The sequence below is a fragment of the Rhodnius prolixus genome, unplaced genomic scaffold (assembly GCF_049639745.1).
Source record: "Rhodnius prolixus isolate KJV_2025 unplaced genomic scaffold, Rpr scaffold_8, whole genome shotgun sequence".
NCBI classification, from domain to species: Eukaryota; Metazoa; Arthropoda; class Insecta; order Hemiptera; family Reduviidae; genus Rhodnius; species Rhodnius prolixus.
Window position 1 is genome coordinate 15,070,822 of NW_027411593.1, and position 27,959 is coordinate 15,098,780.

Below are 27,959 nucleotides of genomic sequence, written 5' to 3' on the forward strand. Positions count from 1 at the left end.
CATTTAAAATTGAAATTTCGCGGAACACTTGGACCATATTAAGAACCACTGGTCTAGAGACTCGTGAAGAAGTCCAAGTCTACAAAAATTAACCGAAAAGTATTTATTGAAGACGCTTAGAGAAAGGTCCTTGCCAAAACGTGGTTCGAACCAATGGTTGAAAAGCCATAAAAGTGGATGATTAAATTAGTTTGATTAACGATTGAAATTGAACTAATTCGGTGATTAAAATTAAAGTTCAATTTAATTCTCAGATTTAATCATAATTTTTTTAGTTTGATTAACGATTAAATCTGAAATTTAATTGATTAAATAATTGTCATATGATTAAAATTACGATTAAATTCGCCGATTAAATTCTGATTAAAATTAAAAATAAATTTAATCAATTAAAAAATTTAATCAATTAAATTTAGAATTTAATTTTTTTTTTAATCAGTGCCCAACTCTGCTGGCAGGATAGAGATTTGTGGAGATCAGCATTGAACTGAACGGCAATCCGAAACAGGGAAAACGGACAATTAAGTAAGTAATTCCAGCGTAACTAACAGAAAACTAATCAGCGATTCTGAAAAGTAGTATTTTCCAATTATATGAAACCTTGAACCGTAAGATTTCATTAGATTTTGATTTTATGAACTGTTTACAAGCAAAATAAGTACATTATTTTGTCAAAGAAGACCTTTACTTTTAATCTTGAAATAGCGGCTATCGACTAGGGATTCTGATAACTATCGAGTTCATTCCTAAGAGAAAATATGGAAGTTTGCCTCAGACTTGTTGGTAAAGATTTTCAAAAAAATACATTTAAGGTTTAAGAATTTTTTTCGACGAAATAATGCGAAAAAATATTCACAACAAGTTAACATACGAATAGTTAGCTATTTTTGGCGAAACGTACATCAACAGATATTTTATCTACTTATTATTAACCCACTTATTTCATTCAACACTTAGTTTATTTAAATAATTATTTGAGGTATTCCTGTGTAAAAACAACCTGCAAAACATAGCATTCTGCTGTTTATGAAACAAAAAGCTTGATATTCCGTTTAGGATTTCGCCATTAAATCCACCGTCGGAGATTTCGGCTAACGGAAGTACAGAATAAATTTTCGAAAAATTTATAATTCATGGATCAATATTCTTAACGTTTACTATTATCACGAAACATTAGGTAAATTTTAATAGTTTTTGCGATTGAGACGCAATAATTTGACTTCTTTCAAAAGTGTAATTTCCGAATAATCTCGGTTCTTCTTTGATTACTAGAAGATACATAACACAGCGGCTAAATAAATATGTTTAAAAAAATAACTTCTGCACAAATCAATTTGTATTCCAGTTAATTTTTATTAATAAATTGTTTGTGTTTACTTTATTTGCGAAAGCAGCAGTTGAAGTTTGATTTGTTAAACTTAGATTATACTGCATTGTATCACTGAATTTTAGAATATTTTTCTCAAACAACTTAACACCGTGTGTTCTTAAATCGAATTGAATGTAAGCCGAAGTTCGATATGGTGTCTCTTTTACCACATTTTCCATCTCTGTGGGCCCTCCCATATCATGCTTTCCAGTAATTTCCTTAAATTTAAGAAATAGGTATAAGCATGCATGGTTATTTTAACTGAAAATAGATGACAACCATTAGATGGATTATTGCGCAAAATTATTATTAAATAACCGCCCGCGCGGGTTTATTATTCAAGGACCAAAGTAACAGAAGTTGGGTCCACCTAACGTCTTCCGAGATATTTTAATGAGAGAGGCGTGCACATCGCCGGGGGCGGAAACAACGAGTAGGTGTATCTACATACATGAATATATCCTGCTACAATTTGATCAATATTTAATGAAGCTCCTTTTAAAATTAAACAAAAATATTAAATTTACCTTGATTATTATGTTAAATCGTTCTTTGAAATTATCTTTCTTTTAATCAATTTGCGACATCTAGTTTCAGAAAAAAGAAATACGAGTGCTTAAAAGGACTTTACAAAAATTAGCATTAAAACAATTAGTTGAAATTCATTTTTGCTAGTTCACGTGAAAACAACTTTAAACTTTCTTCTACTTCAATAAAATACTACAAAAGCTACTTCAAAAATCTATAATAATAACTGTATTCAAAGAAAAAAGACTTAGTACAATGGTTAAATTGAACTGTGGACTTTCTTTTCAAATATACTCTTTATTCTGCATAACAAAAAGTATAGCTTGGTACTAATTCCACTTATACTTGTAACAGGATGGTTTTCGGAATCTGAGGGCGATGATTTAGTTGATTGAGGCTTGGAAGGCTAATTGATGGGGCTACAGTACACTACTCTTCAAATACCTAAAGTAATATAAGCCTAAAAATCAATCGCAAAAATATGCTACATTTAATAAGCTTTAAGCGTATCTAAAGCACAAGTTGAGAATAATTTGACAATTTTAATTAATAAATGAAAAAATAGAATGGCCATTTTTCAAAAATCTTTTTAAAATCAAATTTCAAGATGAGGAAAAAATGGTTTCAAGTTATCCAAGTGTGAAAAGAAACCTTAGAAGAGGAAAAAGAGAAAAAATGTTACCAATTAGTTTAAATTTAGTTATTTTTAACTAACCTAAATAGTTTAAATTTACTACATATCTAAGAAAATAAAATAAAATAAATTAGAACGCAACAATTTTAATATTTGCACAGAACATTAAATAATAAAATCAAATTTTAAAGTTACAGGCAAAAATGAACTAGTCTGCATTACGTATATTACTAGTTTAATATGAAACCATGTGCGCTTTAATATTAAAGTCTGAAGTTTCATGAAATTTGGAGTTGTTTCAAAAACTTTAATATTAAAATATACATAGGTAAAGTAAATTTTACTTATGTAACTATGCAAAAAAAAAAAAAAAAAAAAAAATAGCTGCAGCTTCATAAATAATAATCCTAGTAGTTGAAAGTTTTTGTGCGGGATAAATACTGCAACTTCTGAGTTCTTAATTAAATATCAGACATCTATGAAAATATCAATTCTTTTTAAAACATTTTTGATGGGAAATTATTGAAAGGAGCATGTTATAGTTTGCTTTGAATTAAGGTGTTCTAATTCACTTAAACAGGCAGATTATTAGGAATGGATTAAGTTAATATTCTGCAACCATTTTAAAAAACAAAAGTCAATTTTACAGCTCACTCTACCCTTGCATGTAATAAATAAATACAAATTGAATTCTATACTAAAAAGAATGGACAGAGTAAAAAAGGTGGACATAGTTGACTGCAATTTCATGATGCGATAAACGGCCCGGTATAGCCAACGCACTTCGCAACCTACAGGCACAGTAAGAAAGAAATCAGCCATTGCTGGACACTCTCGGGAATTTTAGTTGATAGAAAGGTCTAGGATAGGAGGCCATCGTCGTTTTAGACGTCGTGGAGGATTATCAGGATGGGATAATGAGGAAAGAGTTTGAGCTGTTGAATTGGGATGGCATGATAAGCTTCTAAGTGAAATTGAGGAATCGTGAATGGATAGATTCAGTGACAAAAGGATATATTTAGGTCTTTGTGAAACAGGAGCTTAGAGCGAGCATTAAACAAGACGGCGGAGGACTTTTGATTGAAAGGATTGGGATGCGGGAGATATTTTAGGGTTTAGTTGGGTCCCACAGCACTGATCCGTAAGTCCAGATGGGTTTATGTAAAGCCTTGTAGAGGGTTAGTTTGTTTGGTGTGCTTATCTAAGCACATCCTAAAACTAAAACATTAATAAATTCTAAGCATTAATCACATTTTTCAATTAAAATTGAAATAATGAAACGAAAATCGTATTCAATTTAGGAAATATCAAAATACTCAAGCGATTCTTTGAGATTTACAACAAATTGAATAAATTAATGACGTTCTATCAGATTTAATAGAACTTTTTATGTTTTTTTCCTGCAGCTATTCAAATATGTTGCATTTATATGAAGTAGCTATAAAATAGCAAACCTATATTTATATGGCAATAAAAGTTTATAGCTATACATTATAGCTATTATAAAGAAAATTTATGCAACCTTAAAAAATGGCTATATTCAAAATTTTATTAAGATTTTAGTAGCCAACACCATTTGCAGAGATACTAAGAGTTTTTAATTTATTACTATTTTTTTTTGCACCAGTTTTTCATTTCTAAATCCCAAAATATTGCAGAAAGTTACTACTTTTTCACAGTTCTTTGCAAAAGTTCTCTTTAAGTATTCAGTTATATCTATGCAGCAGTAAATTGGCGGGTTTTAAAACTCGTAATTTATGTGAATATTAAGTGTGTGGAGTTTTTAAAAACAGGAAGGTTACAAATTGGTTATAATTAACTGTTTATAATTCATTTTCTGCATTTTTTTTTTTTTAGGCTGGTTGCTAATGTAGTTTGAAAAATCACGATTAATTGCTTGAATTAATCAGTGGAACTGTCACACTTAGCAATCATTCACGTACGCAGTTTTCTCAATTGCTTTGCAGAGAACTGTTTGATTTGTTTCTATGGATCTGAAAATTATGAAATGAGTATAGAGAGAACGTTTTTCTCATTTAGAATTAGCATTAGACGAGACATAATCAGTTATGGAAGAGAAATGTTCGGATATCTGAGCAGAGGGTGCAAGATAGGAGGATGGAAGATTAATTCTAGCGACACATATTACTTGAGCACATATTGTGAAGGCTATAGTATACTTAAAGAAAACTACGTAGTATAGTTTTATTTTCCTGAGTCAAGGATAGCTAGTTGGGACAAATAGTACCGAGTTTAGCCTGCGTAGGTCCGCCTTTTTAATAAATTAAATGTCATTAAAGAGGAACTATGTGATAGCTGCAGGTCTGCCAAAACTTCTGAACTGTAATAAAAGTTGTAGAGACCATTAATGTTAATGCGTTTAAACGATTCTCTTCTAACTCATGACTTTAGCAACACATTTAATTCTTACTAACATCCGCAATTTATCCCTATGGCTGGAAACATAGTGGAGCGGTGAGCAAAGCTCGGCGATGATAGTTGCTTCAACTCAAAGTGGCCGACGAGCAGCGAGCAAAGAGTCGCATGCACATAATACGAATTATTTCTATATGAAAATTCTTCCTTGAAAATTTGGTATTTACAGCAGCTTAGAAACAGGAGCTGCAGTGTACATGATATAAACAGGACTAGACATGAACTTTGGGAATTCCATCACTTGTACCAACAACTTCGGGAGCATCCTGGCAAGTTTAATTCGTATTTTCGAATGTCTGTTCCAATATTTGATCACTCACTAACCAGTGTTGAAGGCATGTTAATTAAGAAAAAGGACGAATTTCAATGTTAACTCCATTAATCCAGTCCCATTTCTTATCCAACCCAAATCGGTTGTGATGTAGAGGGTCCTTTTGGTCTCACAGAGGTTTCTTTAAAAAAAAACTACACCAATAAATGCAGCAATATCCATTTTAACCTTGAAACTTGAGCGCGATGAGGGCGAAGAAATCAAACATTTCACAACGCGTTGCTCTACTCTCTATAGATAGCGTTGCTCTATCTTCGCTTTGCTCCCCACTATGCGCGGTTCCATATGTTAACTTGTGTTTGTTTTCGCCGCTTTGCTCGTAGCTCCACTATGTTTCCAGCCTAAAACTGTCATTTAATAAATTTTCCTTTAAAAACAAATCTAAACAAAATTAGTAATTAAAATTTTTGTTTGATATCTGCCAAAATGGAGTTTGAGCAAATTGTGGATAATTGGAATAATTCTAAAGGAACTTCATACTTCTGACCACGCTGTGTCCTTCAAGTTTGGAACTAAAATTGTTTAAAATTTATATTTCCTTCGAAAATTCGAAATCGTAAATGATTGTTATTCCTCCTGAAATGAGATAGCAATAAAGCTGTAAATGTACCGAAACAAACAATACCCAAGGGGTTTTTAGCCTTGTTTTATGCAATCTTCAAGCACAAGAAACAAGCCACTCAGACAAGAGAAGCACCCAAAATGGATGTTAGAAGATAGTCCGTAAGAAGGGCCGACGTCGATGGGACGCCATAATTGAGCTGTGGAAATGGTTAGGAGTACGCTTTGCATACTCTGCTAGAGAGGTGAGCGGAATGAGCTATGAATGGAAATGAGTTCCAACCCGAATTATTGAGTTCTCCATCTATCCCTCATATACACAGCATCAAACTCTCTCCTGTTCTCTCTGTGGGTTATCCAGTCTGGAGACCACAATCATAGAGCAAGAGGTAGCATATCACTGATACGACTCCCATAACGCCGCTTCACCATCCTACCCGTCACCATCCGCTTGAAGTTAATGCAGCATTATGCCGCCTCCGTATTCACATACTTTCACACAAGCACACGAAACCATTAAACCCAAGTTTTTTTTTTTTACTACCATTTTATTCATAAAAACAATCTTTTTTCCCCCAAGGACACTTGTACTCTATTTAAAATATGTAAGCCAGAATGTAATATTCCGGAAATATAATTTTTTTTCCACATCAAGTTGTTTTATTTTAAGAACTGGAATTTTTACATTTTAATCTGACAAATTGCAGAATATTTACGTAGTTTATTAACTACGTAACACTAAAAAGATTAACTTAAATTTAGATTATGTATATTTACTAAAATCTGAAGAGAATTCTCGAGGTTGTAACTTTTTTATGCCCCCGAATTTTAAAACATTTGGTAATATTGATAGTTTTATTTATATATTGTATAAGTGTAGTTTATATATTTTTTTAAAAATATTTAATAATAGTTTCAGATTTTGTATTTCTGCTTTTATATTTGTAATGTAGATTTTTTTATTTTATTCAGTTTTGACGCAATTAAGATTCAGTTTTACAAATTTTTTGAATTGATGTAACACCAAACTCCTTAGCAGACGGCTAATATGCACTGTTGCTTTAGTTATTTATGCTTTAATTATTGAAAACAGATTAATTTAATTTAAATAAAGCATTTATTATTATTATTATTATTATTATAAACATGGTCAAGTAAATTTGCTACTTGACTCAATTTTAAACTGGTCATGGTTGCTTTAGGAAGCATCTGAACACCATGAGAAAAGTAGAGAGCCCTTAGTGTGTTTATTGTAAGGGACTTCAGGACGATGCGCGGCACACATTTTTCGAGTGTAAGAGATGGGACGAAGAAAGAATGCAACTGGAGTTGGTGATTGGGAGCATTAGGGAGCAGAAAATGTTAGTCGAGAGGTCCAATTGAACTAAGGAGGACAAGACTGTCTGCGATATTTTGAAAAAGAAGAAAGTGGAAGAGGAACACATCAGTTGAAATGATGGTAAAATGACGGAGTGTATAGTGTCCTGGTCCAGCCTGAAGTAATGTGATAAACGGTCCCGGGCTGGGTCCATCAAGGAAATCGAGGAAGTGAGGTTTTTTGGTGGGTAGGAAACCCCCATAACCATTCGCATAGTACCTTTATGAAGGTTTCCCTCACTTATAAAAAAAAATTATTACTATTATTATTTTTTTTTTTGGGCGCATCAACAGCTGAGGTTATTAGCGCCCGGAGCTTTTTCCAGTGCACTGCCGGCCTCCGGACAGTGTTCTCTCGTTACAGACAACACTGTCCATCACCGGACAGTGAGCTGTAAGAAGCTCCTAGGAAGAGAAAATCTAAGGGTCAGCTGCTGGATTCGAACCCGGGACCTCCGCGTGGGAGTCCAGTATGCTAACCTCATAGCTAATCCCTTCCCTAGTTATTATTATTATTATTACAATGTTTTGATTAATTAATCCTCCACATTACTCCGAAGTATCATTTTAGAAGAACTTATCGCTCATCATGAGAACGATGCCCTTAAAAAGAATGTTTCTAGCTAAATTATTCTTCTTCTAAATGTTATTCTACTACATGTTTGTGAATGGAAATACAAGATTAGAGGCAATATTTGGAAGAAAAAGTATTAGAAATGTGAAAAATATATTATTAATAATAAAATCCTCCATCAACAATAAAAGAACTGAGCCGTTACTTTTTCGCATAATTCCCTATAGTCGAATTTCCCTGTAAAAAATATTTTTAAATACAATAAAAGTCTTAGACCACTTTGAGTGTAATGTTTGTGTTAAGTTATAAAGAAAAACTTAGGAGATTTACAGTGGAATGATTGATCTAGTAAAGTGATTAATTTTGGTTGAGGAATTTGGAATGATAAATGTGTCCTTTTTTTTAAACATACATCATTTTTTAAAAAACACTTTTTAGGATTCAAAAGACCTGAAAACTTATTTTCGAAATTCGTAATACTTTCCTTATCAAGTAGGAGAAAGTACATTTTTTTAAACTTGGGGGATATTAAATAAAAATTGAAATAATGAAATGAGTTCTATTTTCGTAAGACGGAGGATGAAGCTGGTGGAACAAAGCTAACTAATTGAGTTGTAACCGGTAATTCAGTTTTGTGGTTTCCTGCGTGAACGCAAAAACTACCAGAAGCTCAGACCCTCTCAGTTTTCTGTGAATTTCTTTAAAAGGATACAACGTATTTCTTTTTTTCCGTTTCCAATTATTGTATGTTTGTAAAGTTATTGTTATTATTTGTTATCTGTTTTTTTTAGGGGTATTTAAAGTTTATTTTATTTAGATATCCAAAACAATCAATGGAGTATATACAAGGTGTGGCTATTAAATAACGAGACTGATGCTGCTACAGAAAAACTATGCTTGCGCCAAATCCTAACGGCCGACAGCTGTGCAGCGTAAAGCCTTCTCTTTCAATTGCAGCTTCTCACATGTTTGTAGAGAAATCTTATGGGTTCTCTCCATCAAGACAACGCGCCGGCTCACACTGCATTGTCTGTCAAGGCGACGTTTCTAGACAAGTACAACATCCTAGTTTTAGGCCAACCGCCTTATTCGCCTGACCTGGCCCCATGTGACTTTTATCTGGTTCCCCAAAGTCAAATCTGCATTAAAAGGAACACGATTTCAGTCCGTTGAAGCTGTGAAAGAAAAAGCGGCACGCGTCATGCAGGAGCTCACAGAAAAAGATTTCCAGCACTGTTTCGAACAATGGTAAATTCGCATGGAGCGTTGTTGGGATAGGGGAGGGGTGTACATTGAAGGTGATAATAACTAAATTTGTTAAAATTTAAAATAAAATGTTTTACAACAATAGTCTCGTTATTTAATCGCCGCACCTCGTACCTCGTAGTTAGTAGATGCCCGCAATGGAGTACCTTTCTGCACAATTTCGACTTCTTAGAAATGTGATGATTAAAAAAAGATGGCTGTAAGAGGTCAGCTGCACTTATGGTACTGGTCAGTGTGAGAAGGGTAGATAGATAAGTTTCGAGGAAGGATGAGTTGGACGTGGTGTCAAGAAATTTCCTGTAACCTTTTTTAAAGAAAGTGATAGACAATTAATCTAATTATATAGTTTGGGATGATGGTAATTTTTCGGCTATCGTTTGAATAGTATTAAATTAAAAAATAAAAATTAATTAACTCTTTCACCTTCACGTGAAAGCACCTCTACACTGACTGATTGTTCGTTAATCATTATTTCTTTTTTAAATCATGATTGATGGATTTCAGGATGACGGTTAAACAGTTTAGTATTACAAGTTTCTATAGAGCTTTTATGCAGATTTATGATTTCTATTTCCTTTTGTAGGGAAGCCATATCCAAGATAATTTAGTAATCAGCCCAATCGCCATTGAGGATATGCCTTCTTGAGTGTGATTTCAGATTCGCGAGTAAAACTGTTGCAAGAATAGTTGAAGTTACCATGTGATTGAAGATTGGAAACTGCTGCAAGGTGTCATATTTTCTTTAAATATGTATACGCCTGGCATTCACAAATGCACCAAGACCTTCTCTGCTGTTGCTCTAAAAATCACTTTAAAACTTAGTCCCTTTGAATATTTTATACAGAATAGATTGTTCTTAACTTTGAGCAAAATCTGGATCATTAAATTAATAAGAAGTTGATGTTAGATATACTGAAGTTGCACAGTGAGCCTACATTTCGCAAGAGCTATTCTTTTAGTAGTAAACATTGTAATATTGTAAGTTGATGGGTTGTTGATGAAATGATAACACTCTTTGCTATATTAACAAACATTAACATGTAAGTAATTCACAAGAAACCGAAGGGTAATATGGTAGTGGCAAAGCTGTGTAGAACTGTTAAGCATCGGAAGCAGTTGAAAAAGTACTAGGAATAAATAAAATAAATTTGCGCTTTGGTTCAGGGATTAAGCGTAGGTTAATCGGGATTGAAAATTGAACAAGCGTTCTCATTGAAGAACAGTTAATATTTGTAAAACGAGTTTTTTTTATCTATAATTGAAGGCATTCCCGCTTGAGGAGAATTCCAGCTTCTAATAAAATCAGTTTGCCAGAAATACAATTCCAAATATCTTGTCATTTTAAGACAATTGTCTTTAAAATCGTTGGATATTTTGTAACGAATGAATTGTAGAATAACTCAAGTATAGTGAATTAACAGCCATATGCAAATAAACTAAAAAAATTGAGAAATATACCCTAACTTTTTTTCATTCGTTTTCATCAAGATATGCGAATTTTTCCCACCAGACAGCTGTTTTGTAATTAAAAATATAGGTAGTGCCCTTACACATCATTAGTCAGTCTATATTGATGACAAGTTGCAAGCGCTAGTTACGCAGAGGAAACCTATATAAATCGGAATGAAGGAGGAGAGCATTGTGCCTTTAAGACGATTAACTTGTCCATCAGTTGATCGATTACTTCTGTAGTATATGCCATTGCTAAAACTCTTCGCTTTACTTGGCAGTAAATAATTGCTCCAAAATGAATTACATTTAACTATTAATCACTTAAGGTTGGATAATCTCTGGATTGAAACAATTTTAATAAACTAGGTAGTCCATAGTTGTTATAGTAGTTCAATATAGTTAATTTAATAGTGTAATTAGTTTGAATGTAGGTTATAAAGGGCGGGCACTATGTTTGTCAATTAAATGTTATCCTGGTCATTAGGAGAGTTGATTACAATTGAGTTTGATTACAAATAGAATCAGATCCGATTTCATAACCCTCTAATGGTCGTTAGCATACATCTTAACTTCCAGAAATAACAAACTACTGCCACACTTTTACTTCGCAGCTTAAACGTCCTACTTTCCTGTTTCAATTGTATGTCCAAATATGATTCCATCAGACACCTTTAAAATCTAGGGGAACAAACCTTAATTTAGTGTAAGATAACTCTTAGACGTACGAACTGTTCTATCAAATTTCCAACTCTAATTATAACGAGTGAGAATATAGTTACGTATTTTGCAGGTTTATATGAGATATATATTCTTTAGAAACCGTCACAGAATGCGCCTCCTAACTAATTAAATTGTTGGATTTTAAGCCCGCCTGATAATAAGTATAAGTATTTCTTTCTTTATAATGTAGAATCAACTTCAATCAATTGCTTTTGGTGGTTTTTAAATTCCTTCAAATTTCCAACCTCTGCATCTCCCTTATTATTGTCCAGAATTTAATTATTTCTTCACCAAATTGTAGCGAAAAGTCTACTCTATAACTAGTGTATATAGCAATGTTTTATTGATAATAGGTAATGAGATATAGAAGGTTAAATTTTGGAGGTTTTGCAAATGGTTGAAATTTCAAACCTCTATATCTCACTTCTTGATCTTCCGATTTTAATCATTTCTTTACCTAATTGAAGAGAAAAGTCTACTCTATAACTGGTATAAATAGCAATGTTTTACTGATAATGGTTATTGAGATATAGAAGGTTAAATTGTCGAGGTTTTGCAAACCGTTCAAAATTTCAAACCTCTATATCTCACTTCTTGATCTTCCGATTTTAATTATTTCTTTACCTAATTGAAGAGAAAAGTCTACTCTATAACTGGTATAAATAGCAATATTTTAGTGATAATGGTTATTGAGATATAGAAGGTTAAATTTAGGAGGTTTTGCAAATCGTTCAAATAATCCTCTTACGCTGGCCAATTCATTCGTAATAATTTTTTGTTATAATATCATTAAAATGTACATTACTTCTTCATAAATAAATAGGCGCAATATTTTAACTCTTTTGCAAATTATTGTTGTGATTGATCTTTATTGCGCCCTTTATTCTGTGTAACCTCATACACATGCACATTAACACAGAAAAAGGCAAAGTTTGGGTTGATTTCTGTTTAAATTTGAATAATTGATTTGGAACAAATTTTGAATCTCCAATTCGTTTAATAGAAATATTCGAGAGCGTTAATACAACTCAGTTAATAACTAGTAAATTATTAAACAATAATTATTGATTTTTCTCTTGCAATTTACTGTAGCCCTTTTAATTGAGTACTTGTAGCAAAATACTATAATTATTTTTTGGGCTGTCCTAAAAATATGCATATCTTTATCTACTTATATTACATACATATAACATTGTGGGAAGATCACCTAGATTAAGAATGCAGTTAAAGACTATATTATTTAATATTAATCCAGATTAATTATAATCTATTATTATTAACGCTTGACTACAACATAAAGTAACAATGACTTTAATCGAAGATTGTACTTAAAAATATTGGCCAGAAAGCCTACCTATTTCTGGTGAAGATCCAGAAGATCGTATTTGTGACACCCACTAATTAGACCAAGCCTCCAGCCCTGTCAGTTTTGTTAAAGTTAGGTGTTTGGTGAAAGGCTAGCACCCACTTAGTATGAAGCCATTGATTTCTCTTCTACCAAACCCAGAGACAAACCCAGAGACAAACCCAGCCTTCACATTTTTAGAAAACGTGTAAAATTCTTTTTCATCAACCTCCTCTGCCAGACACATGCGATGCATCTGTTGACTTTAATGTGCAATAGCCTGTGAAAAGGACCACGATCAACATAATGGCCATCCAGTCTTGCAGGAATAATGTCGCATTATTATTGTGGGCGAGTAGCTGCGGCTGAACAACTTGTTCGCTTACCTCTGGCCCAAGATTTGCGTCCATTACTCCTATGGTTTGTTATGCTCCCATAACTCTGTTGGCCGCACTGCTGCAAAAGGAAGAACTATGCAGGATTCTTCCCGTACCAAGCGATCCTTCGCCTAATGGTCCCTGTAACCCAAGTGCTTGGGCATCCTGACGAAAAATGCCTTATTTTGGCTACTAATTTTAGTCAGAATTTCTAATCAGTCCCACATCAACTTAGAGCAGATTCATTGAACTTTATAGCCTGCAATGTCGCCTGGTTATCCGAGAATATAATGACCCAGCGATTAATTATACCTCATCCTATAGTCTCGACATTACCAAGTTGCAGGATAATGTTTCCTTTGTATGCGTACAAAAGATTTTGTTTATATATTAAAGAAGGCAGTGCTTTATTTGTTATTTATTTTTTATCACCGAATGACTATTTTCCCGCAGTCCGCCATTGTGTGCGAAAAGTTAAGTGTTACAGCAATGTACTTTTCCCCAGAGACTGTTCCGCTTCTTTCCTGCATATGTAGAATAATAGAATGTGAGAGGCAGAGTGCTGGCAGCCGACATCACCATGGATACTGTATTTCAGTATCCTAACACAAAAGGTCATAAGGTCACTTCACTCTGCGGGATGTACAACGTGAACCCAACTTTCCAATTATCCGATTACACAATCAACTCTTCTACCCTTGGCTAGATCACGTTGGAACCAGTTGAGATGTTTACATGGCTACGAATTAGACTCGTGAGATTTGTGTACAAAGAATCAGATATCGTGTAATTAGCTCTTTTTACCCGTAACTTCATAATAAATTTATATTTTATTCAAATTACCAAAAGAAAAAAAAAGTTGTGCAAATCAAAAAAACGAGTGAACTCACTCACACAACTTTCTCTGATTCTCAAAATCCTTGCCCATAAATTTTTTTCAAATTCAGAATATCAAAGCATATTTAAACCTTTATTTCGCCTTCCCCAAAAAAAGACCTGCTTTCAAATTTTAGAGAATGTCATTAAAACTATTTTCAAAAAAAACTCAAAGTATTTACATCCTCAATAAAGTGCTACTTTTCTTTGATGGCTTTTCTTTGAATTTTGAATTTTCGCAACACATTTTTGGTCCTTATTAATATCCTTCAAGAGTTTTCACCTGGACTTTCTGAAATTAACACTTAAAAGGAAAATCTAACAGCTCCTTTTAGCGGAAGTCCCTCTCAATTGAATATTCATGAAAAAATTTTTGAAAGAAAAAAGGAAACATTATGGACCAATATGAGTCACTCTTAATAAGTGCTGTTATCGATTTAAGGAGTTTTGAACGCTACGTTACAATCAGTTCCTCTATAGCGACCAAATAAACAATATAAAATTCCCGAATCATGAAATATTTCAGAAGCGATATTTAGTTTTGGAGATATTTAATAAAAAGACCCATACAGACTAAGTTAAAAACCACTTTTCCTTACTCTGGTAAACACAAAACGGATATTTGGGTGGAGGAACTCAATTTAGTAATATTTTCTTTTCCGAATTATAGACGAAAATCAATAATAAATACCTAATAACAAAATAATAACTTTTTCCGCAAAGAGTTTCGAGGTATTGATAGTTCGTTCGAGGTTTTTATCCGATAGCAAGTATTATACAAAAACTGCCCGATTTCCCTGTGGGAAATATTGAATTAGATTTTCTAGTTGTACAGTAACTACAATGGATTGCAGTTTTCTTCAAAATTAACTTCAATAAATAATTTTATTAATACTGTAATGTGCAGTATTAATCTATTCATGAGCAGTGACTTTCTCTCAGGCAGTTGAACTGACACTTCTTAAGAGGGAACCAGTAACGTGATAACAGCAACAAGAAGGTTTTTGGGAAGCGTTTTTAGAGGTAAAAGTGGAATAGCCGCGTCTTCTGATGTACGTAAATTACAAACTCTATAGCATTATTAATGAGGAGGGCTCATAAAGAATTCAAATCCGATTCTAAAGGATGAATTTTTCAGTTCTTTTGCAGCAATTTTATTACTACTTCTCCTAATTTATTGACCTATAATTTCTTTTCAACCTCTTTTAGGAGAATGTTGATTACAGCGGCGTTCTGAAAGGGAGCTACTCTCTAAAGTTCATTATATTATACCATGTTTCTCTATCTAAACGTGGGGCAAACTCCTCTACTAAAGATACACAGCAAACAGCTGTAAAAATGCAAATCTACATCAGTTTTTAAACCAAATAACAATTCATTCAAGAAAATATGTTCACGAAACGATAATTTTAAATGATTGCAAAACTTTCCAATATTAGGTGTAAGAGCAGAACGTCGCTTTAATGGTACGTAGGGGAGCCCTAACCCTTTCATCCTGCCAAATTTTATCAAAATCGGGCTGAGATTTACAGAGTTATTAGTAATAATAATTTTGGAGGGGGCCTCACATACTTAAGGCTAACTCCTCTCCTATTCGATTTACAGCGTCGTGACCCCCCAAAAGGCACATCTACATAAAATTTCGAATCGAATGACTCATTCATGAAAATCGGTTCGCGCGTATAGGCGAACAAGAACATTTTTGAATAAGCCTTTTTTGCTCATTTTCGGCAACTTTTTTCTCGGAACCTATTAGATCTGGGTTGTTGCAAAAATATTACAGTTTCAAAGGAGGATTTTCCCGTTATTTAAAAAAAAATTTGGGAATTTAATCTTTTATAAAAAAAGAAAAAAAAATTGTCAAAGTTGGGTGTTTTTCAGCGTTACGCTTTTTCGTGCATTTTTTTGCGATCAACCCTTATACAACTGTCCTACCGGACAGTTTTAATAAAGTTGAAGCCTACTAAATATTATTGCATAAGGTTTTATATTTGAAAAACATTTATAGGTAATTTAGATCCATAAGAAATATAGTCTTGGATTTTCAAAAAAATGAAAAAAAAAAAAAAAAAATTCAGAGAAAATATTTACAAAGCAAGGTATATATACATATATATTTAAGGTACTCATGTTTATAATAATGGGCTGGAAAAAGTGAAGATCCTGGAGTTAGCCTCTGGAGACGGTTAACAAGTTCGCTGCGCTCAGGTTAACCTGCAGGCTTTACAAGGAAGGAAAATGATAAGGAGGAAAACTGGAGGCGAAGTTAAATCCTTTTTAGATCCCTGGGGCAACATGTTTTTTGTTTTTTTTTATATCCAGAATGCTTTCTACCCTTTTTTTTTTAGCCCAGTGAAGGTACCAGCATACAGGGCTAGCTTCCCATCCCCAATAAAAGAAGTGCTTGGTAAAACATTTACGTCAGAAAACCGGAAAATAAAGCTATTTACGTGAACATGCGGAGCTTACAGCCTATCATTGTAGCGGTTTTTGTAATAGAACTTAATCTTCATATGTGAAGAGAATCTGTACCTTCTTTTTTATCTCCACTTGGGAATTAACTGATTTTCATTACATAAATTATTTATTCATTTTAAAAACATTTATCTCTTTTTCGACTGTAAAATGAAGTGGCCATTTTAACTTTTAAAAAGTTTCATGTTTATCCTCTAAGAACGTCAAAAAAATAGCAGAATTTGTAAAAATCTTTTACTTTGGCATTAATAGATAATTTTTTAAAAAAAAATATAATACATATTTTTATTAAATACACGGTGTCCCAAGCTATATGGATAACGACTTTTTCTAGGAAACTAAGATAGCTAGAAAAAAACTAAAAAATACGTGTTCCCTTAGTTTTTTGTTAGGAATCCAAATTTACTTTGTAAATTTTTTTCGGTGCTTCCAGAAGCGAGATACAGGCACCAACTTCATTTTTTCAAATGGGAAGGTGCGGTTTTTATTTCAAAAATTGATTCCTCTATTTTTTTAAAGAAACTTTTACTCGAAAGTTTTTTTTCTGTGAGCGATATTTTAGAAGTTATGAATGAAAACATGATTCTTATAAGAAATGTCAAAATGATAATATTATAACAGTTTTTTGATTGAATAAGAAGAAAACTACTATCTACGGAATTGCATCTGTAGATGAACTAAAGCAGAGAATAATAGATGCCTGTAAGTCAGTTAAAGCTGAATCTATTTCTTTGGCAGTAAGGGGCAGGAAAGTGCATGTCTATGCATCTCTAATTGTGGAGGCCATTTCGAGCATGATCTGCAATATTAATGAGAAGTAAAATTTATGATAAAATAGTACTTTTCTTCTTATTCAATCAAAAAACCGTTATAATATTATCATTTTGAAATTTCTTATAAGAATCATGTTTTCATTCATAACTTCTAAAATATTGCTCACAGAAAAAAAACCGTTCAAGTAAATTTTTCTTTAAAAAAATAGAGGAATCTATTTCTGAAATAAAAACCGCACCTTCCTATTTGAAAAAATGAAGTTGGTGCCTGTACCTCGCTTCTGGAAGCACCGAAAAAAAATTTACGAAGTAAATTTGGATTCCTAACAAAAAACTAAGGGAACACGTATTTTTTAGTTTTTTTCTAGCTATCTTAGTTTCCGAGAAAAAGTCGTTATCCATATAGCTTGGGACACCCTGTATATTAATTTTGTACTGACACGCACATCTTGCATTGTTATTTAATGCTTTTCACGCACTTTGTTATCGCACCACGAATTGCTACGCTTCACATCAGTACAGTTGCGCGCCCTATCTTCTTGTATAACTGAAGTGTAAATAACGATTGATTTGCGACATAGAATGGAAAGACCCAGAGAAAAGAAAACTAAACAAGATAACTAAACAACAGTCGAAACAGAAAGAAGAAGACCTGACTACAGCAATCATTGATAAATAGAACTTTAGACTATGGTGCTTAAATTGATGGTTTTATCTTCTGAAGCCACAAGACTCCTAGAGAGTAGTGCAGTGCTTTGTGGAGTGAGTTTCTAATGGATTAGGGCAGCAATTAGGCTAGCGTATAGACTTAGGACGGTTAGAACTTTGGAGTTTCGTAATTATAGATATGATCGGGATACTTAAGGTGTGCTGGGGGCATTAAGGGAAACTGTGTTTCCCTTTAGGGTTGGCCAAACAAGGCAGTAGCGATAAATAGAGTGACTAGATAGTAACTAGATGGACTACTTCTCTTTAAATAGTCTTTCTAGGCTTTACCTGTCTAGTAAATAAGCTATTATCAAGTTATTATTGCTATTAAAGTCTCTTACATTTGGAACTCTTTTCTTACTCTGCAAAAACAAATTTCTCAAATTTGTCCAAAGTTTTGCGTGTTATAGGGAATTGAAATCTGAATTTATCTCTAAATCTAAATAACAAAGGTGTATTTAGAATTAATTGAGATCATGCGTACGAGTTTTTGTCTTCTTCATTCATTGTCTTGCGTAAAAATGTATGAAAATAAATGAAAATCTCAAAAGCTCTTTAAAATCTGTTTAAAGGAACAACTAAATTTCAGTATATTAGGAAATAAATAAATTTAAAACAATAAATATTTAAAGATAATGTAAAAATGATTTGCAGCATTGCGGTTATCTTTGTACCATTTAATTTTATCACTGAGTTAGTTGTGTGTATCTGAGGGAGGAAGGAGAATGTGAGAGGACACGATGGAAACGACACTCAGGTGATTAATAGCGCACACGAATTAGATAACCTAAACATGGTGATTTAATTGAAACACGACTATCTGTATTTAATTATCAAAGGAAATCGCAGACATTTTATACATAGTTAAATTTACCTCTCTTAATACTGTGTTAATTAAGAGCCGTAATTAAAATAACAGTTATTATTAAGAGGATGCCGTTAAGAGGGAGATACGAAATACTGCCTTGAAGATTATCAAGGTGCGTCCTGTTAAGTCAGTGCAATGGGAGAAGATCCTTACAGAAATGAAAGTGTTTTCTCACGAGGATTTGCGGCAAGGATTCACTGTTGCACCAAAACACTTCCGAATGAAATGCTCCGGTCTCTTTATGTGTAGCACTTTATCGATTTCTAGGAAATACTCACGATTTTCTTCAGGTAGATAACGTGCCAGTGAAAAAAAAAAGTGGTTAAGGGAAAACACCATCATCAGTACAAGATAAGCGGTAGGGTCACGTTGCACCACAAAGCGGGAAACCTTGAATTAGGTCTCTTGAAAGAGCAAAACAGAGTAATTGAAAAGGATTTCTTAGAGGTGACATTATCAGCAAATATTTGACAAAGAAGATGTAGAAGCTATAAGATTTAGTAAAATTAAAATTGTGTTTATCAGCTTGATGTTGTTCGCGATTGTCTTCTCTGTAATCGTCAAGTACCTCAGGACTCAGTTAAGAAGTGCAGGTAGTATTAGATTCCAGTCTGAAACCAGGCTGGAGCCAGGGCCGGATTTTCTTATAGGTTAACTAGGCTTCAGCCTAGGGCCTCAAGATCAAGAGGGTCCTACATTCAAATTGTTAGCAAAATTAAAATTACACTATTCTAAAAACAGTACCAATAGCAACATGTTTCATTTAACATATTGATATATATCACAGTAGTGATGTATTTTATTATCTCTCATGTAATTTACAAACTTAAAAATGGGAGGTGAAAGGGCCTCATAAGTGGAATAACCTAGGGCCTCTTTTCATCTAAATCCGGCCCTTGCTGGAGGGTAAGATTTTCAACAGAAAATTTATCTATTTTGTTCTGTTTCGACTTCTTTCTATGACTTATTTTAAAAGAGAAATAGAATAGGAGATTTAATTTTTTCAACCCGGAAAGCCAAGAAAAACTACTATGGCTGATGCCGAACATTATCTGTACCAATGACAGTTCGTTTGTCCCTTGTTTCTGGCCCTAAATTCGGCTAAAAGAAAAGAAAAAGGGTAAAATGCGGGGTAAAAGATTGGTAATTCGCAGCTAAAAAGGAATCTAGATTGCGTTCTAGTAAAGGAGTCAACATCTCATGAAGAATATTCTGGACGAGCGAGCCTAACTCACTGTAAAAGAACTCTTTAAAAAGTATCGATGTATCAAGGACTATAACTTCTAGAACCAGCATCTGAAATACGCTACCATAACTTTTATCGAGTTACCTTCACAAGCTAACATGCAAATGTTTTACCCTCCGAATTTCGTAACATATAAGTTTGCCGTCAAATAGAAATAGAAAAGAAATTTATTATTCTGGGACAATTGTCCCCTAAGAATAAATACAGGAACAAATAGAGGCCTTAACAGTTTGGCCTGTGATTATACAGAAATTAAATAAATAAATAAGTATTTACAAAAGTGAAAATATAATAAGTGAAAATGAAAGTAAAAATAAAATAATAAAACAGCAGAAATTAAGGAAATAAATTAAAACAATTAGAATTTCGGAGGAAGCTGAATAGAAAGTAGATAACTGAATAGACGGGATTTAATGATGGATAGGGTAGGAGCATGGCGGGCAGACGAAGGCAAGGAGTTCCAGAGAGAGGTAGCACGTATTAGGAAGGACTTGTCAAAGGATGAGGTTCGGTGAGAGGGAATATAGAGATCAGATGAGCGAGATCTAGTGTTACGGGAATGGATGGAGGATTTAAACTTAAGGAGTTGAAAAATATAGGAAGGTGTAAGGGTAGTGAAACCCCACCACTCATCCACTCTAGCGTAGGGGTAGTGAAACCCCACCACTCACCCACTCTAGCCCTCTGGCTAGAAAGAGACAGCCCCCTCGGCACACAGAGAAGGGAGGCTCGGCGAATGTATATAAAAACGAGAGGAAAGTCAAAAAAAATTCTGTTCAAAGTCTTGCACTTCAATTGCACACATCGTTTTAGCCACGTCAGTCAGTCTGTTCTGTTCTTGTAGTGTAAAGTATACAGTCCTTGGCAGTCAGTCAAATACATATACGAGGTATGTTCAAAAAATAAGGTGAATTTTCAAATTTCGCGGGCTACGTACATTCGAATTTCGATTGTCTTTTTTTTTTATGTTGGTACACTTGTCTCGAACATATTTTCAAAGTTGTAGCTATATAGCATGTTTAGTTTGTATGTTAGAGGCATAAATAAGACAAGTGTTTTGCGAGTTCGGCGATTTTCTTCTGTCGAAAAAAATGGATCAACGAATTTGAATCAAATTTTGTGTAAAAAATGGAATTAAGTGCTCAAAAACACTTGAAACGTTGAGAGTGGCGTACGGTGAGAGTACTCTGTGTCAAAAAAATGTTTACAAGTGGTACAAGCTTTTCACAGAAGGTCGAGAAGATGTGAATGACGACGCTCGCCCTGGACGCCCCAGCACATCAACAACCGATGAAAATGTTGAGAAGAATCGTCGAATCACAATTAGAGAAATTGCTGAGGTTGTCGGCATATCGGTTGGCACATGTCCTGCAATTCTTTTCGGAAATTTTGGGCATGAAGCGTGTAGTAGCGAAGTTCGTTCCAAAATTGCTGAATTTTGATCAAAAAAACCGTCGCATGAGCATCGCTCAGGAATTGTTGAATGACATTATGATGTCTCAGCCACCGTATTCACCAGATTTGGCGCCCTGCGACTTTTTCCTGTTCCCATGATTGAAGAGACCCATGAAAGGACGGCGATTTGCGACGATTGAGGAGATAAAAACCGAATCGCTGAGAGAGCTCAAGGACATACCAAAAAGTGCATATCAGAACTGTTCCGAGGATTGGAAAAAACGCTGGCACATATGTATTATATCTGAGGGGGACTACTTTGAAGGAGACAAAATAAAATCGATGAATAAATAAATATTTTTTAAGAAAAATGAAAATTCACCTTATTTTTTGAACACACCTCGTATATATCTTATACCAATACAAGGTGTTATTTATCCATCAACATCTACAACCAACATCTCCTCAAACACCATTACAGAAGGCCTTTGAGACTGGATGACTTGAAAAAGGAAAGAAGCCAAAAAATATTGGCGGCGATAGACAGGAAAAAGCCACTTCAACTCATCGTAGCAGTGCGAAATGCGAGAGTCTCCGGAAATGCTGAAAATAAATCTTATGAAGCAGTTCATGAGGCGCTTAAGCTTAGCTTCAATATCACCAGAAAGACCGCCATACACTAAACAACCATAGTCGAAATGGGGGACTATAAGAGAGGAAACTAGGAGTTGCCGGGTCTTAATTGGAAAAAGGTGACGGGAACTATTAAACTGCTTAAGGATATGGATGGAACGACGAGAGATTTGGGAAACATGGTTTTTCCAGGATAGGTTTTGATCGAAAGTGAGTGGAGTTTTCGTTCATCAATCTAATATCTACCTTACAAAAATTAGAAATTTATAAATATTAATGAAATTATTTAGTATTTCATGTTTAAGAAAAGACCAATTTTGTTTAAAGTTAATTAATTTTTAGGAAAAAAAAAAGAAAATAAGGGTGTATTAAAAAGCGTGTTAAAAAAAGAAGAATAAAAACAAAAGAATTTTAAGAGAAATTCTTTTATATTAAAACTGGGCCAAAGTGGAGCAACAAATTCTTCTTTTTTTTTAATTTAAAACAAAAAAGAAACGAGAATTTTAATTATCCCCACATTTACATCCGTAAAATATTAAGGTAATGTAAATTCCAAAACTATATAATTCGGAATACTTGTTCATTACCTCACAAGATACTAATATCTGTATTACTAAGTTCATCTTTCCAATATACGAGGGTCGTTTGAAAAGTCCGTGCAAAGTCAGAGAGATAACACCACTGGCGCGTATCGAGGTTATGTTTAGTTAGTAGCATCTCTTGGAAGAACACACACCAAGTTTCAGCCAGATCGGTCTATTTCTTTGTGTTTGGCATTCGTTTGAATCGAGGAAGTCGAGTGATTTTCAAAAAATGGATGAAAAAGAATTTCGTGTGTTGATTAAACACTACTTTATGAAAGGCAAAACGCCTCAGGAGACTAAAGAGAAGCTTCATAAACATTATGGTGACTCTGTACTTCGATTAAAACAGTTTATAAGTGGTTTCAAAATTTTCGGAGTGGCCATATGGGCACAAGTGACGCTGAACGTTCTGGACGCCCTGTTGAGGTTACTACTCCAGAAATCATTGATAAAATCCATGATATGGTGATGGATGACAGAAGAGTGAAGGTGCGTGAGATTGCTAGTGCTGTGGGCATCTCGAATGAACGGGTACTTAATATTTTGCATCAACATTTGGACATGACAAAGCTATCCGCAAGATGGGTGCCGCGATTGCTCACGCTTGACCAAAAACGAAATCGTGTGAAGTGTTGCAAGAGACGGTTTGCAGCTGTTCCAGAAGAATCCGCAGGACTTTAAGCGTCGTTTCGTCACTGTGGATGAAACATGGATACATCACTACACTCCTGAGACCAAAGAACAATCTAAACAATGGGTTACCAAGGGGGAATCTGCGCCAAAAAAAGGCGAAAACCGTTCCTTCGGCCGGAAAGATTATGGCGACTGTCTTTTGGGATTCGCAAGAAATAATCCTCATCGACTATCTGGAAAAGGGTAAAACTATTACAGGTGCATATTATTCATCATTATTGGACCGTTTGAAAACCGAGCTGCAAGAAAAACGCCCACGATTGGCCCACAAAAAAGTCCTTTTCCATCACGACAACGCACCAGCTCACACCTCAGCAGTTGTGGTCGCAAAATTAATGGAAATAGGGTTCCAACTCGTTTCACATCCCCCCTATTCTCTAGACTTGGCTCCCTCGGACTACTATTTGTTCCCCAATATGAAGAAATGGCTGGCGGGAAAAAGATTTTATTCAAACGAGGAGGTGATTGCAGAAACGAAAGGCTATTTTTCAGACTTGGACAAATCCTATTATTCGGAAGGGATCAACAAACTAGAGCAGCGTTGGACGAAGTGTATAAGCCTAAAAGGAGACTATGTTGAAAAATAAAAAAGGTTTTGCCCAAAAAATTAAGTAGTTTTTTTTTGCACGGACTTTTCAAACGACCCTCGTATTATGTCTTAGTTATTTATTTCTTTTTTTAATTTATTTTTTTGAAGGTTTTTTGAAGATATAACTTACTTTGCAGAAATGATAGAACATTAGCTGATGTATTTTTTTTTCATCATTAAATTATGATAAAGCATTGTTAAGGTTTCATTTTGTATTGGAAGGATTTCATCATTTATTTTATTTAACCGCTTTATAATCAATTTTCATATTGTCACTTATAAAAGATATCAATATCGGCCAGTAAAGATAGCGACCTTCTTACTACCCAATGTTACTTTAAAATCCCGTTGACTGAGAGTGTTGCGGACACTTCTGTCGCTTCGTTTCAACTTTAAAACGTGCTTTGAAATGAATATTCCTGGACAACTGCCAGAACTTTGTGACCTTGTTAGGTTTACAGGGTGGAAAATTTGTCTCTTCTTCTTCCTCTGTCTCTCTCTAGAATGTCCTGCTTTGGAAACGGGCCATTTGTTGCCTCAACCACTATACCAACAGTGGGGATTTATATTTGATTTTAGTACAAGTACGATTGATGTCGTTGCGACAATGAGCTGTGAAAAGTAGAACTGTTTATCGTTTTCTTAAACAGGTTGTTTATCTTTCACTAAAATTAGTGTTATTTTAAGTGTTAGACAATGAGACTGCAGTTACTAAATAGAACTGGAGTAATGTTAGAGAAATATTAAATGGTGTTAATGCTATTTTTTCGAGTAATGCCAACAGAAACGAGTAGGAAACAAACATTTCAGATAACTAGCACGCTGTGGAAGTTTATTTGCAATCTTAATTTGGTAATCTTTGCTGTTCCGAGACGAAGTAAACATAACACTGGTCCTTGTCAACAAGCTGAATATTATTATTATATTATCTTTATTATTTTTCACAGCTTTTCCTTTTTGTGTTAAGTTGTGGCCTCTCTATGCTGTGTTAAGTCTCCATTAGAATAATTTTTTTTGCAGGAAAATATACAGCTTAGCGTTAATATAGAATGGATTAAATAAAAATGAATTAAAAAAAGTATGCTGGAATATCTGGAGATTTACAGAGTTTGCTTAAACAGTTATGATCACATCTAGAGATAGATCAATGGGCTATCACCTTGCTTAATACGCAATAAGCTTGTATAATTTCGCTCATAGAATTATAATATAGAAGCCAAATCCATACCAGATAAAATCTAAGTTGAAAAACCACTTCTTTGGAAGCGCTCCGTTATAAGAGAATAATTTCAACGTAAGTACTGATAGCAGTACAGCTCTAGGGTTGCTGCTAGGAAACAATCTGCTAAACATTTTTAAGAATACGAGGGTCGTTTGAAAAGTCCGTGCAAAGTCAGACAGATAGCACCACTGGCGCGTATCGAGGTTATGTTCAGTTAGTAGCATCTCTTGGAAGAGCACACACCAAGTTTCAGCCAGATCGGTCTATTTCTTTGTGTTTGGCATTCGTTTGAAACGAGGAAGTCGAGTGATTTTCAAAAAATGGACGAAAAAGAATTTCGTGTGTTGATTAAACACTACTTTATGAAAGGCAAAACGCCTCAGGAGACTAAAGAGAAGCTTGATAAACATTATGGTGACTTTGCACCTTCGATTAGAACAGTTTATAAGTGGTTTCAAAATTTTCGGAGTGGCCATATGGGCACAAGTGACGCTGAACGTTCTGGACGCCCTGTTGTGGTTACTACTCCAGAAATCATTGATAAAATCCATGATATGGTGATGGATGACAGAAGAGTGAAGGTGCGTGAGATTGCTAGTGCTGTGGGCATCTCGAATGAACGGGTACATAATATTTCGCATCAACATTTAGACATGACAAAGCTATCCGCAAGATGGGTGCCGCGATTGCTCACGCTTGACCAAAAACGAAATCGTGTGAAGTGTTGCAAGGACGGTTTGCAGCTGTTCCAGAAGAATCCGCATGACTTTAAGCGTCGTTTCGTCACTGTGGATGAAACATGGATACATCACTACACTCCTGAAACCAAAGAACAATCTAAAAAATGGGTTACCAAGTTAAACAGTTATGATCACATCTAGAGATAGATCAATGGGCTATCACCTTCGCCAAAAAAGGCGAAGACCGTTCCTTCGGCCGGAAAGATTATGGCGACTGTCTTTTGGGATTCGCAAGGAATAATCCTCATCGACTATCTGGAAAAGGGTAAAACTATTACAGGTGCATATTATTCATCGTTATTGGACCGTTTGATAACCGAGCTGCAAGAAAAACGCCCACGATTGGCCCACAAAAAAGTCCTTTTCCATCACGACAACGCACCAGCTCACACCTCAACAGTGGTGGTCGCAAAATTAATGGAATTAGGGTTCCAACTAGTTTCACATCCCCTCTATTCTCCAGACTTGGCTCCCTCGGACTACTATTTGTTCCCCAATATGAAGAAATGGCTGGCGGGAAAAAGATTTTATTCAAACGAGGAGGTGATTGCAGAAACGAATGGCTATTTTTCAGACTTGGACAAATCCTATTATTCGGAAGGGATCAACAAACTAGAGTAGCGTTGGACGAAGTGTATAAGCCTAAAAGGAGACTATGTTGAAAAATAAAAAAGGTTTACCCCAAAAAATTAAGTAGTTTTTATTTTTGCACGGACTTTTCAAACGACCCTCGTATATGGGTTTAAAAATTGAACTGTACACGTAAATGTACAAAGAAAACAATTAATAAAATAGAACATCTAAAGGGATGGTAACACAAGTTAAAGGAATATGATCATGAAATTGAGAAACATTCACTCATCTTGCTCCTAATATACTTTTTAAATTTACAACAATAGTTTTAAGAGAAGCAAATACAAAGGATTTTCAAGTAAAACTAGTCTTCAAAAAGCTTTACAGTTACCATTACAGTTGGTTTTGTATTTAGAGTGGCAGTAAATTTTCCTTCAACCCAAAAAATAATTAATTATTAAATTTTAATGCCACTTTCAATTTTAGCTGATACTTTGATTCAATAATAAAATAATTTAACCACCATGCTAACATATTTTGGGAATTTTACCATTAGAGTTTCAAGAAGCAATTTCTTCATTAAAATCAATTAATCAATATTGCTCCATTTTTGTTGTGTTCTTTATGTTTGCTTCATGTTGAATATTTTGAAACACATGGGGTTTCCATTCTATAGCATTTGAAAAATAGTATTTAAACTTGAAGTTGGTAATCTTTAAAAATGTAATCATCTTCAAGCAGGCTATAACGCTTACTAATCTTCTCTTTTTAGGGATGAAAGTGATTGAGAGAATCAGAAGCATTTCAATATCAATTTTCAATCAAGCAATCAAGCAGTTTTCAATTGATTTTCATTCAGATGCTGATGAGCAGAGTGATTCTTGAAACTTGAAATCTGTGATATAAAGATAACAAAATGTAATAGAAAATTGAAAAAAACAAATTAACAAGGTGCTTTAATTATTTCACCATAAAATATAAAAACTAAAAATAATTTAACTTCAAGAAATCTGTAGACATAAAGAAGTAAAAAAATTAACATGTGGTTTACTACAGTTTAAAGTAGCCATCATGTCAAGTAATCATTTATGGGTGATTAAATAGGTCCTTAAATACTCATAAGTAGCTAGTAAATGTCTTGATTTCAGTTTCTTTTTATTTATTTTAGTTATTCTCTTTTAATGTGACATTATTTCAGGTTGGCAGACACAAATCATTGAAAGCAAAGGGAGTTGGCTCCTTCTTCATGCCTCAGTAATTACACTAGCAAGGTAGCCAAGAATGTCTAATCGGTCTCGCTCCAAATGACCCTAAGCTTAAATTTAGTTACATTCAGATTAAATTTAGACAATATTTTGTAATGTTTTTTACGCAATTTAGTAATAAATCTTCTTGTTTCGACTTGTAATAAGATAAATGAATTCTGAATTAATTTTTAAGAATTATAAGATGAATAGAAATGAGGATACTTCTAATGAACTTACTAAAGAATACTCTTGATATATTTTGTGCATTTCTTACACCGCCGTTTTCTTACTTGAGTAAAGAAAGTTAGAAATTATTAAGTTGCACTTCAGTATAGGTTTCCAAAGTGAGACGATGAAACTTCTCAGA

General features: G+C 34.1%; 1 protein-coding gene and 1 long non-coding RNA gene across 7 annotated transcripts in view; one reads left to right on the plus strand and one right to left on the minus strand.

The window, feature by feature from the left end:
* SK (small conductance calcium-activated potassium channel) overlaps positions 1-27,959 on the minus strand; it is a 636,287-nt gene that overhangs the window by 275,412 nt on the left and 332,916 nt on the right. The window lies entirely within an intron of this gene.
* Positions 56-27,948, plus strand: LOC141451560 (uncharacterized). Its single transcript, XR_012456885.1, has 4 exons — positions 56-525; positions 24,831-25,104; positions 27,118-27,296; positions 27,544-27,948. It is a non-coding gene; the product is annotated as an uncharacterized lncRNA (long non-coding RNA).